Raw genomic sequence first — 13,431 nt, 5'->3', positions numbered from 1 at the left:
CCTGCCTCCCCCAGTTTCCAGGAGAGGCTGGCTTTTTCGTACCTCTTTACTAGTGATTGCATTTCTACAAAAAATTTTAATTAAAAAAAATCATTATGCCTAATCATACAATGTTCCCCAAATACAGCAAGAAAAGATAATCAGTTCAGAGCTGTCAGGGTTTTCTTTTTGCTTTTAGAGAGAAAGGATAACATTTTTATTTCCCCTCGCCAGCCCCTGGCACCAACATGTGGAACAGAGGACTTGTTTTTTGACTGCTTAATTCTTGATGGTCTTTTCCAAGAGATTCAAAGGCTCTTTATTCTTTAAGTGGGGTTCATTAGGTAGAGGCAAAGTCTGTCCCCACCATCCTTTAACTGTGTGCAAGTTTGGAAGCCACCTGAAATCACACCCTGGGAGGGACACACCTGTCCTGAGTAGTGAGCCATGATGTCCTCTCCTCAGGGTGCGGAAGCAACACACATGATGCTAAGAATCAACACCAACAACAAACACAACGTCCGCCTTGTACTACGCATGTGTGCATGACCCTCCCATTAACAGGAGAGACAAACTTCTGAGAATTAAAAAAAAAAAAAAAGGTGTTTCAGCAATCATTTCCTTGCAGAGGATGCAATAAAGAACACCAACCTCAGCTTCATTCACAGTTAATGGGGTATGCTGAACCTGGCGGTCAGTTCTCACACCAGGACAGTGAAGGCTTGTGCTAAAGCTCTTTTCTAGCTTTGGTAAAAGGTAGCAGGTTCTGGAGCCCTGAAGAGAACACCAGAACCCCAGAGTGCATGTCCTGTTTTCATTATTAGTTACTCTTCTAATTTCCCATCAAAAAGCAGGCAGCTCCTAGAGCAGCTTATTTAGAGGCTGAGGGTAGCCTGGACAGTTCTCACCAGGATTCAAACATTACAGCTGCCAGGCCCCCTGAGGCTACTAAGTATTCCACTGAGATGGTCCAGATCAGAAAACATTCTTAGGAACCTGGGACACTCAGAATGTGATGTGGTGGCCAACAGGTGGCCCATCCTGAAAGCAGGTCTCAACATAAGGGACAGGCGGCTCAGGCAGCACCTCTGCCCAGTCTGACCACCCTAAACCCTGGCTAGTCTAAGGGAGCCTCGCCTCTCCGTGGGTGGCCAGCTGAGGGTGGGATGCCACGGCCCTGGAGGGCCCAACCATTAGATTCTTGCCTGAACCCTCTCCCGGGGTTGGCAGGGCTCATGGTGCCAATGCTGCATTTGACTTTGCCCTGGTCTCAGCTCTCCACAACACTCTAAATGTAGACGCTGTTTGTGTTATTTAAAAAAGAAAACAATGTCAACAAAAATATCACAGCATTCCCCCCCATCTTCCTGACCCGTCCTGTGGCTGCCCTGCCCTCATACTGCCTCTGTCCCTTCCTCAGCTGTTTCAGATTAAATAATTTGGTTCTAGGACATTTTGTAAGATGTTCTGCCTGAAATCCAACATTGGAAAAGAAGAGAATAAACGAGATGCCACATGTCTGAAAGGAATTTAACATTTTAAAGCTGAAACACATTGGAGGGTTGCCTTCCTCACTCCCAAAGCAGCTCTCAGAGTCTATAAAACGGCAAAAGCAAGTAGCTATTTTGTTAGTTTGCTTGTTTCTTTGAACCCAGGAGAGAAATTCTCAGGGCTCTCACGTTGGAAGCACTCTGGATTCTCCTTCTATGTGGTACCCCCCCCCCCCCCCCCCCCCGCTATTCCCCTGCTGCCCTCACAACCAGCTGCTGCCACCGACTCTGCGATGCTTCCCCACCCAGAGCAGCGTCGCCCAGGAAGCCAGAGAGGCAGCCCTCTTTCACTGACGCTGGACAGTTCTTGTGTACAGCAGGCTACTAAAGGATCAAGGAAGTGGCTAGCGTCATTATAAAGGAATATAGTAAGCCAGTCTGGCTCGCTGACAAGCAGACCACATGAATAGAATACATATTTTTAAAAATTATACATACTTTTAAAATGATTATAAACACGTAGCAGTTTAGAAAAGGCGATGTGCTACAGGTCTACTATAACCACAACTGCACAACAATTTACAGATTCAGTAAAAGGCAGGGTGAAATCAACAGGGCAATCGCTCAAACATGACAACCCAAGCGAGGCAGGAGAGACGTGTGACAATACCAAATGGAACTCTCATTACGCTAGGAGCAGCGATCACCACCAGTATCACCCCCAGAGGAGTTATAAAGCAAAGGCGCACAAGGGTGCCCCTGGTGGCCGGTGGTGGGTGCCGGGCGGGTGGGGGGGGTCGGTGGCACGTCTGTGTTGGTGCCCACTGTCACGGTGCAAGCATCAGCGAGAACTCAAGCAGGGAAGTCTGTGCTGAAATACTAGCCTGTAATCCTAACGCCCATGCATAAGGTTCCATTTTTGTACTGTACATGATAAAAATCTATTTATACATTTATATGCCTAATGCTTTTTATGCAAAGAAAAGAGTCTTCATATATCACTTTGGAGAAGTATGTGTATACTGTGCTAATCAGAGCATTGTGACACCAGTTTCCTATGTACCAATGGTGTTCCCAACTGTTCTGTCTACCAAGGAGGGTACAAATATAAATCACACTTTCCAGGTTAAACAGAAAGCACCTATACAGCACCATAACTTTTTGAAAACAAAACAAAATGAAATCCATAGAAGCAGAAGTAAAAACAAAAGAAAGGTAAACTGCCTTATCTTGCACTTCCATTGTGTCACTTGTACAATTACAACCTAAGCTTTATACTTAAAAAAAAAATCAGTTTGTATGTTATTGTCTCTCACTCATACACTTCCAGCAGATCAGATTATACACAGCAAGGCTGAAAATAATCAAGGATGTATATTTAGGAAAACAGTGGAGTTAGAACTGCCTTAGCATTGACTGGGGTTTGTATGCTTCACACATTTCTCACTGCAAGCTTAACGCTCACCTGTAAGTTCCCTCCTTCTGCAAAGCAAAACAGGACTACTATTTTTTTTTTTTTTCCTTTTCTTTTCTCCTTAAAACCAAACCCTTTAGTGGCATCTGGCAACAAGTGGACAGCTGTGCTGATTTCTTTCCTGAAGAGATCCTGGTTTCTAACCAACTGACCAAAGCTGCTCACATTAGCTCAGGACACTGACAGGCGGTCACAGGCCCTACCGATGTGGCCACCGCAGACCCGGTGCTGGGGTCCCATCCAGACACCGGACTCAAACTGGAAACACGGTGGGCCAGATGCTGTGCTCCACTCGCTTTGCCAATGCATGGCTCAGTCCTGGACGGGCGCACACAGCAAACAACTGTGCCATTGTTCAGTTTTTAGAAAAGGATAATTTTCTACTAAACAAAAGAAGAAAGAAAATCCCCCTCTAGTTTATGTAATGTGTTAGTTTATGGAGTTCCATGGGCTCAAAAGCTTGTGATGCCCGAAGCCGGAATGGTAACTGGTACGTTTGTTTTTAAATTTGCCAGGTGAAGGACGGTTAACATTTTAACAGAAAAATACTGCAAGTTAATGCATGTGAAAAACTGAGAAAGTCAAAGAAAAACAAATACAAGAACACTTAAAACATCCCATAGACCATTGCAATATTAAAACACCACAGAATCGCCGACGGGGGCTCCCGGTGTGCTCTGAGTGAGGGGGGTGGTGCTGGCGGGGTGCTGTCCTCCGTTGGCAGGCGCTGGCCACCCCGTACAAGGAAGATTTTGCATACTTTATAGAGTTCTGTTCCAAGGGTAAGTGCCTCACCCAGGGTAAGGGGCCATTAACAGTCTCTGCTGGGTTAGGAAAATGGCGTGGGATTCACAAAGGTGTTAAGCTGTAAACGGTATCACTGTCCACTTGCTGAGAGCAGATTTGGCAAAGGGTTTTCTGTGTAGGTCTTGTGTCAGTTTGAGGGTCTAAAAGAGAAAAGAAAACCAGATCAGGAAGGGCCTTCCAACAGTAAGAGTGGGCACCTGGGGGCCAGGCTTCATCAGCCTCTCGCTGCCTTGCCCCACCCCAGAGCAGCTGCTACACCACAAAGGCCTGAAATCCTAAGGACAAAGCACGAAGGTTACTTACCTTATTTCATTTTCTCCTTATTACAAAATGCTCTAAAGTTGAAAAGTCCAACGGAAATGGGATCATTCACTTTGGAAGGTTAACAAAGAAAGGGAAATTAGGGTGTTTTAGTGGGCTCTTTTAGGGATGTTCAAGGTGAAGAAGGAGTTTTGTTCTAGACTTCTGGATTGAGGGGTTTTCTGGGATGTGGGACTTTCATGCTAAAGCAAGGAAAGGTGGTCATCACCCTAAATAGACCAGCTGTATTTCTCCAGCTCTCCCCCACTGGCTATGTCGACTAACTGAAACTGCTTACCACCCTCCCACCGTAAAAAGAGTAAGTCATTTCTAAGTGGGCCAAATTCTAAGTAGGAATTTGATTTTTCTTTTTTTAAAGAGCTAAGGTTTCATTATGTTGCCCAGGCTGGATTTGAACCCCTGGACTCACGAGATCCTCCAGCCTCTCAAGTAGCTAGGACTATAGGTGTATGCTTCTGCGCCTGGCTCAAGAATTTGATTTTTATATTAAAAATTTACAAAGAAAAAATTATATTAACATACATGCAGCCAAGCAAATCCCCCACAAAACATCCCATTGACAATTAACATTATTATTATTTTGCCTCCAACAGTCTTCAATGGAAAGGCACAAAAGAGCTCTTAGACCATCTGAGTTTATACAAGTCTTACCAGACTTAATGTGACCATTAAGTCCAGAAAAGTTAAGAGGATTAAAAAAAAAAAACTATACTGATAAAGATGTAGCTACTAGAGGAACTGACATGACAGACCCCAAGACACAGGACCTTTTATTTATGGAGACAGTGTTGGTTGTTATGGTAGTAAAAACCAATGGCTCTAGGCCAAGAAATGGATAGAAAGTGGTAGTGTAGCAACACGAAGTCATGATCTTTTTTCTTACCAGACAAGGTGACTAGGTAATGAAAAATGCATCAATAAACTCACACACAAAAACATGTTACATACATCAGCTTCTCCCACCTTCAGAGGAGCTGTCATGTTCATTTGGAATTTTCACAAGCATATGACTCCAATCTTCTCTGACTCTGCACTTGCTGGCAATCTTACCTTTCACTATCAATATTTACAAAGACAAACAGGACTTAGCACTAACGATGTTACATACTCATGGTCATATTTACCCTTGTTACAGCTCCAAATAGAAGCATTTAGACAGTTTTATTACGGGCAGAGACAGTCGAGTAGGAAAAGAAGGCTTTTTCTTCTTCCCACCTACCCTTAGTCTTTAGTTTCCCTGGCTGATGGGTTTTGGGGGTATTCTTTGCTTTGTAAAGTGCTAGACAGTCTTATCTCAGACTATAAAATAATGCAGATTTCAGAGGGAGAAAAAGCTAAAATAAATACCAGATCTCAGTATATGTGAGGAATTCAGCTTAGTACATTACCTGCAACCCCCGAAGCATGAACAGATAGGGGCTTCACAGATACAGTCTCCTGGAAAGGGATTCAGCTTTTTCTTTCACAATAACACTTAATAAACCACAATCTAACATCACTGTGCAATTAGTCATCAGGGGCTACGGTCCCCAAGTCCCAATCCTGACTTACTGTAACTGCCAAGGGAAAAGCCATAAAGTATTACCTAATTCAGGCCCCCTCCCCCGTTCCCTTTGGTGTTAATTATTCAGGCACGGAAGCCAGTGCATAATGGTAAGGTGACACACTTCATTCCCCAAGTACAGAAGCAGAGCGTGCAGTTTGCTCCGATGCTGAGGCTGGGCCAACACAGGAGGGAAGGAGACAGAGGGCACCTATGAACCCCCTCACATGGCATCACTGAGTAGAACAAGCCGTCAGCTCTGGGGCAGGAAGCCCACAAAGGGCAGTCTAAAGCAACCATCACCAACAATCCCCAAACCAAATACCCATTCCCTCATCAAAAGGCCCACAATCTTCAGGGAACTTCATAATTGAGAAGGAGATACACTAATCATCACTCTTTCCCTTTCTGCAGAGTGAGGCTGGGGCCACCTGTGATGCTATGTACTAGAGCTTCCTCCGAGATCCCCAAGGCAATGCCCTCCCAGGGAGGCCTGCTCAGGAAACTGCCTCAATGCCTGCAGGTCGGGCCCAGGTACAGAGGCAGCTCCTACAGAAGACAAGTTTATTATGGAAACTCCTACTCCACAGAAAAGAAAGGCCTCTGGTTTTCTCTGTGATAGAAGGAAAACAGATTGCAAAATATTGTGAAAACATAAAATTAGATAAATGTTGAACAGAAATATAATCATCCTTCTAAAAGAAACACTAGAATCACCACAACAAAGACTGGGGTAATAAAAATAATCGTAAGATGTCTTAGATTTTTAATGGCTCTTTTGTGGCTCAATGTTTGCATGTTTATCTGATTCAATCAAGGACAGAAAGAGTAGGGGGAGCACATTAGGTGGAGAAATGCAGCTACCGAGCTGGGAATTCAATGCTGCGTAGCTTGGGTACAAGTTTCATGGGTTTTAAGGAGGCTCACATCATTCTTACATTGTTTAAAGGATGACATTTTAGTTAGCTATGTGAGGTTTATGTGTATGTGTTGATGCCCTTCTAGCTTAAAAACATCAGATTAAGCAAAACTTTTGGAAAGAAAAGGAAGCATATAGCTGATGGAATTACAGCTGTTACTTTGCAGTTTCTAGGCAATTTGCCAATTAACAATAAATACAAAAAATGCTGTCCTGTCCCATCAGGGACTTACATTAATAGGGAGAAGATGTGCCCCCCACCCCAATAAGTAAGTTTGAAATCAGTTGTTGATGCAAGGAAAATGAACCGAGGAGACCAAATAAATGATGAGGCCCATTCTAAAAATATCTATGGATGCTGTCATCTGGTCTCTGGTGAGAGTAAGTCCCTCTATAATCTTGGCATCTGTAGGGAAGACAAGTTTCTGCCTAATTATCACCACTAAATCACATGATGTTCTAAGAAAGGGAAACGCCTCCAAAAACTCTACACAAAACATAAGAACCCCAATCAACTTTAATCTGGGAATAAGACATAAATGTTCCTACTGCTGTCCTCCCACAACTTAATTCTACTGTGAAAAATTTTTTAGTAGTGCCTTTATCTTCTTGGCAGAGAAGAAAGGAACAGAACCCCAATACTAAATATGACATGGAAGAAAAAAAGAGATAATGACAGGAAACCCTCACATCCACAAATCCATGAGGATTAGCAACTGTTTTCCTAGCTAGAACTACAAGATGTTTGGAGGAAAGTTTGCCTGAAAAACAAAACAAAACAAAATTAAAGTGAAACAGCACTTTCCTCATTCTTTACGAAGATAATTTAAGCCAAACCTGCAACCCCTGGGGCAAGCTGGGGACTAAATCTGAAACATTCAGGTTAGAAACAGAACTGGTGTTCACACAACCTGGCAGGGAAGCCTCACATGGAGCTCAGAGAACAGGTGTGGCTTTCAGAGCTTGAGTGTTTCCACTCAAACATTCAAAGAAATGCCAGCCTGCCACCACCTCTGCTTTACTCCAGAAGGACTGAAGGACACCACCCCATCGTCTGCAAACATCCACCACGGCTTCTGTGGTTGGTGTCGCTCCAGGAAAAACAGCAGGTCTGGGGTTTAGCAGCCACGTCTAAGTTTGGAGCTCCAAAACGGCCACAGTTCCCTTGGAGTTCACCTTCATAGGCAAATCTTGTGCAGTTCAGGAAAATATGCTAATGCATGATGCTCTGGCTTAATTTGGTCATTTTTCAACATCTTCTAGGTTGGAATAGGTGGTGAAGAGGAGAGAAGTTCACGGCTACCAGTCTGGTGGTCCCTGACGGCAGGGGCCTGGCCAGTGAGAACCCAGCCCTCTGCCTGCGACACTGGCCCCCCAGACACATCCCTCGCGTCTGCCAGAGATGGGATTTAGGAGGTGCAGCTCCGTAAAAGCCCATTTTGGCAAATGCTGTCAACTGCCTTGCTGCCATTTCAGGCTCCAAACGGTTTGCGAGGGAAACAGAACAGGTACAGAAGTCGTGGACAGGCCGGAGGCCAGAACTGCACTCGGCTGAGGAGCCTCCCCCCGGGGAAGTCAGGAAACCCAGCTCACAGGCTGTGGCGCTTTCTAATGGGCAAGTAGACACTTACGGAGGAGGTAAGGATGCTGCAGGGAGGCTTAGGAGGAGAAGCTTTTAATGGCAAAGGTGACGCTCAGGACACTACTAGAAAGGCTATACACACTATACACACTACTTAAAAAAAAAAAAGAGCTCAGTTTGTGTGAGAGAAAGCTTGATTTGTGTGAGGGTTGCTCGTGCCACCCCCCAACTAATTCGTGGGCTTGTTAGAGGCAGAACATGAAGGCTGGTGACAGGCCCCTCGAGAGACTTTGCCACCAGGACTCCTGAGGGCCTGGACCTGGGCTGCCCTTCCAGCCAGCCTTTGTGCAGTGCTGAAAAATCACAAGGGGGACAGTGGAGGAGCACCTCACAGCTCAAGGACAAAGAGCTGGGGGCCACCTGCTGGGAGGCACCGCTTTCCTGTTGCTTAAACTTTAGAGATTGTTGATGGCTAAAAGAAGCTTAATTTAAGAATGCTCTATCTGCCTTCACACTGGGGCAGGGATTATGTTAACCAATATTCTTCAAGTATCCAGAGTCAACTATGGAGACTGACATGGCAGAAATATGACAGGTGCTGATTTACTGTCAATAACAAAGATGGAAAGATTTCATATTTTCTTAAGACTCTTAGATTTTCAAACCACATAGAACAGTATGTAAAGTTTTGGATTATGTTCTTTTAAAGAACAAACTTTAAGGCAAAAAGCCTCTAAGGGGCGTCTGGATCCTCTCTGGACTCAAGGTTACTTAACCTTAATTGTAATATCGGAAAATCTTAGCTGGCAAAGTCTTATGGGATCAAGTTCCATGGTCCTCAACCAGGCTTTACCACCCACTACTACTTCTGGGAATAAACCCTCTGCTAGCTCAGTGACGCTTTGCCCGGATGGCTCTTCTCACCAGCCATGTGAATCACCCACATGTTCAGAGGGCTCCTCCAGTCCCACTTCCTAGGCTGTCCTTGACTGAACTCTTGACGACACTCACCTGGCACCTAATCATATTGTGCCTGGAACAGCTACTTTTTCATGAACTCTGAGCTCCCGACATGTTGAACCCCTTGAAAGCAGAGCAAAGTCTTCAAATAACACTTACGGAGCACCTACTGTTTTAAGAGCACTGTCTTAGACATGTATTTGCCCTCAAGCAACATATATTCTGGTGAAGGAAACAAAATTTTCTTGATGTCCCAAGTAGCCTGGAAAGCTGAAAGTATAAAATATGTGCACAGTAAATATGTGCTGAACAAATGAACGATCCCCCTGGAGGAGCCGTCTCTTTCTCTCTGCCAACCTGAATACTCAGCATCCTTCACTGCTACTGCTTCCATGACCTACTCACATCTGCCAAGGGTTAGTCTTATGTGAGGACAGGCAAAACCTACTGCGGTGGGACAAGACCTGGGATTTAAAATGCTTTTTTGTGAGGAAAGTGTTTTCTGGTGAGTAAATTTCTAAAACTCCTATTTCTTATAAGATGAAATCAATACAAGGTACAATTTTAACATTCAACTAATTCTCAAGTATTTAATAAACTATTTCCCTTCTCCCATCCTTTTTGCACATCCCACCATACATGCCCTTTATCCCCGCCCCCAGACAGTGCTGCTATCCTAACTCTCAAGTTGCTGTCATTAACAAAGTGATTCACCGCTTAAGACAAAAGGGAACTGTAGTCCAGGAGGAAATGCTTAGAGCCACTAACCGTGACCAACCATGACCTGAATGTCACAATGTTTATGTTCACTGGGTGTGACCCTATCCTGTATGACTCCTCACTGCACTTACTGGGGTGTGGGGTGAAGGGTGAATGGTGGGAGTGTGCAGGCTGGGGTGTCCTAGATCCCTTGAGGGTGGGTGGAAGTGCAGGTGTCATCACCAGCCATCTAAGGGTTCGGCTACCAAGTACAGAAGAGAGGGGTCTCCAAGTCCTCTTTTCCTGCTTTAGATATACAGGGGTTTGAGAGACAATCTAATTTTACCAAGTGATTCTGAAATTGAAAACACAAATCAGCTCTTTGAGTTGCACAAACAGTCCAAACCACTCATCCACCCGTATGGTATGACCAGTGACAGTGACACAGAAGGTGGCCAAGAAGCAGCCATCACACTGGCACAACAGAGGAAGGAAACCAAGAGGAAACTGAAAGGATGGGCCCAAGGGTGGCTCCAAGACTGAGACAGAGGACCGTTCTGAGGTCAGGCATGCAGACTCCAGGAGTGAGGCAAAGCCTTGTTTGTGTGGTCCTCATCTCTCGGCTCAGCCTGCACCTGCACGGCGGAAATATGTGCAGGGCGCCCCACCCCAGGGCACCCCGCCCAGCCAGCAGGGCGGCCTGGGCAGAACCTGCTCATGGCCCAACAGGGAGTGCTTTGGCTTGAGGCTCTCTTGCAGGCAGCACTTGCAGGTATGCATTCGGGCCACCTTCTAACAGGGCTGTCAGTCAACACACACCTTCTGATTACTTCTATGTTGGGCTGTATTACTTTCTGATCATTTCTGAACATACAAATGACCAATAAAAGCACCAATTAATTACAGTGGCATATATACAAATGAAGGCCCAGTGGAAATTAACTTAAAATTTCAGCCTTTTAACTCTTAGACTCCTACCTCTGGCCTTCTCTTCTTGGCCAATAATTTCCCCTAAGGAATCAAATCCACAAAGACATAAATACTTGTTTTTAAAAAAATTATGGCCCAGACTGGTTTCATTAGAAAAAGAAGAAGAGGGAAGGGGGAGACGGAGAGAGAGAGAAGACATACTGACACACAAGCCTTCAATCAAGTCAAGATCGGCAATTAAAGTTTTATCCTTCAGAAACACTGGCATTGCTCTCTGAGACTTCATCACTAAGTGATTCCCATCCTTTAATAAATGAATGCTGTGGATTTTAGCAAAAGAGAAGTTATAAAAACTAGTACATCTAGAATTACAGAATAAGGTCCACATCTATTACTGGGAAGAAAGAAACGAAACACCTGCAACCCAGTGTCCAGTGGCTCTTTAAAGAGTGGTGTAATTTTAGTCCCAGGCCTGGCTGCTGCTACAGGAAGAAAGCGCCTGGAGAAAAACAGCCTACTTTTCCTGGGTTTTCAGAGAACTTAGAGTTGGAAGAGATCTTAAGGGTGCAGTGACTATATTTTCTGAACCCCAGATTGTGCCACATTAGCCAATAAGAGATAAACCACCAGCTTTTGGCCGATGCAAGGCCAGACCACTGCCAGCATCATGCTATTATGGGCCACTCTTTCTGCTCCCAAAAAAAGTCCTTGGAGGGACTGGAGTAGCCCCGTATTTCTCTGAGTAGCTTGGCCTGGCAGCGGGAAGGCAAAGAGCAGATTGCCAGGTTCCCTCCCAACGGCAGGAGAGGCTCAGGCTCGAGGCTCTGAGGTAGCTGAAAGGGCAGGGTGAGGCTTCTCCCTCGGTGTGGTTTCCCACTAGCCCCCCGGATCTGACAGATGCCACTCTAAGGAGAGCTGAAGCCAGACAGCTGGATCCTCAGGCAATTCTGGAACACTTTGGGTACCATATACAAATCTCCTCGTGCCATCTGTGAAATCAGATCTCTCTGTTGTGGAAAACAGCCTGTCTAAAGGGTATCCATCCCCGCCCCCCCAATTAGTAGGCAGGCTTCTAAGGGACATCAACTCCAGAAATCAAAGGTTTCACAACAGGCCATTTCTATACCTATTTAATGAAAAGAAACCCAACTGATTCTAGCTCACTGAGGAAAGTAGTCACTCTTTCTGCCAATAGTGTAGGACTGGCTTGGCAGCTTCCTGTTTTCTGAATTAACCTCTGGAGCCATTTTAAATCATAATAAACATTAAACAACTTTTTAAAAAGGTGTCAAAGGACATAAGCCCATATCAGGGCTAGTCTTTATAAAAGCTCTGTAAGGTAAATTTTAATTTAACCCCATTTTACAGATAAGCAAACCGAGATTCAGAGAGATGAGTGACTCAATAATACACAGCTATGAAAATGACAGCCTTCTGCTACAGATCCCATAGTTCCTCTGCCATTCCACAGGACCTCATTTAACTTGGAGTAGGCTGCAGGGGAGGCTTTTTTAATCCATGGCTCCCCTCAGAGCCCCAGGGACAATGTGCTGAAGTGGGTGGCTCACGTCCAACTGTGATGAACCAACCAGCTCTAGCAAGCAAACATCATAAACTAAAGCAAGTGTCATGCACTTATAAAAGAAACCAGCATCTGGATTCAGCCTGAACTCTGACCTATTAGTGTGGTGCTCCTGAAATAGTAGGGTCTGTGTTTTTATCCCCCAAAGACACGTGGAAAAGACCATGTGACAATGGAATAGAATCCTTGCAAGCAGGGTTCTCCCAGAAAACCAGTCATGTAAGGGAGCCACACTGCATAGGTCCTTTGCTCCAACCATGTATGTAAGACAGTCTTTTACTCTATGACAAGTGGTCACCACCACTTTCCAAATCAGGTCACGCATTCCTTGAGGGGGAGACCTATTTTATTAGCCTCTAACCCTTGTGTCTGGCAGATGCTCAACAGATGAATTTTGCTTAATGAATCCAGGCTTTTCTTCTGCACTTCTACCAAAATAGGGTCTACCACTTTGCCAGGCAGCTAGCTCATCCATGGACAGAACCCACTCCATGGCTGAGAAATGCTTGCTATATGACAAGGGCATAAAAAACTCAATAAAAATGAGGAGGAAAAGGAGAAGGAAGCCACAATTCTCAAGGGGGTTGCTGCACTCTTTCTTTAAGGAGTTCCTTAGAACTCTGGTGCTATGGTTTCTTGAAGAAAAAGGATTTGATTCAAGCTATCAAATAAATTTAAGAAACACTGCATACCCTAGAAGGTTCATGACATGTATTAACTATTAAGGCTCTGAGAAGTTCTGCTGGAAATAACCCAATTGCTCTCTGTTTAACATGGCATTTCTTTTCTTTTCTTTTTTTTTTTTTTTTGAGACAGAGTCTCACTCTTTTGCCTGGGCTAGAGTGCCATGGCGTCAGCCTAGCTCACAAACTCCTGGGGTCAAGCAATCCTCCTGCCTCAGCCTCCCGAGTAGCTGGGACTACAGGCATGCACCACTATGTCTGGCTAATTTTTCTATATATATTTTTAGCTGTCCATATAATTTCTTTCTATTTTTAGTAGAGACTGGGTCTCGCTCTTGCTCAGGCTGGTCTCGAACTTCTGAGGTCAAACAATCCGCCCGCCTCGGCCTCCCAGAGTGCTAGGATTACAGGCATGAGCCACGGCGCCTGGCCTAACATGGCATTTCTTAAACTTACTTGAAC

General features: G+C 44.8%; 1 protein-coding gene across 1 annotated transcript in view; it reads right to left on the bottom strand.

Annotated features, from left to right (window-relative positions):
* Positions 1-1,952: 1,952 nt before the first annotated feature.
* Positions 1,953-13,431, bottom strand: part of FOXO3 (forkhead box O3) — a 117,942-nt gene continuing 106,463 nt past the window's right edge. The window contains exon 4 of the mRNA XM_045544134.1: positions 1,953-3,890. The gene's annotated coding sequence lies outside the window, so the exon portion shown is untranslated. The remainder of the gene's footprint in view (positions 3,891-13,431) is intronic.

Source organism: Lemur catta, chromosome 2 (genome assembly GCF_020740605.2).
Source record: "Lemur catta isolate mLemCat1 chromosome 2, mLemCat1.pri, whole genome shotgun sequence".
NCBI classification, from domain to species: domain Eukaryota; kingdom Metazoa; phylum Chordata; class Mammalia; order Primates; family Lemuridae; genus Lemur; species Lemur catta.
This window is presented reverse-complemented; position numbering and strand designations above follow the sequence as displayed.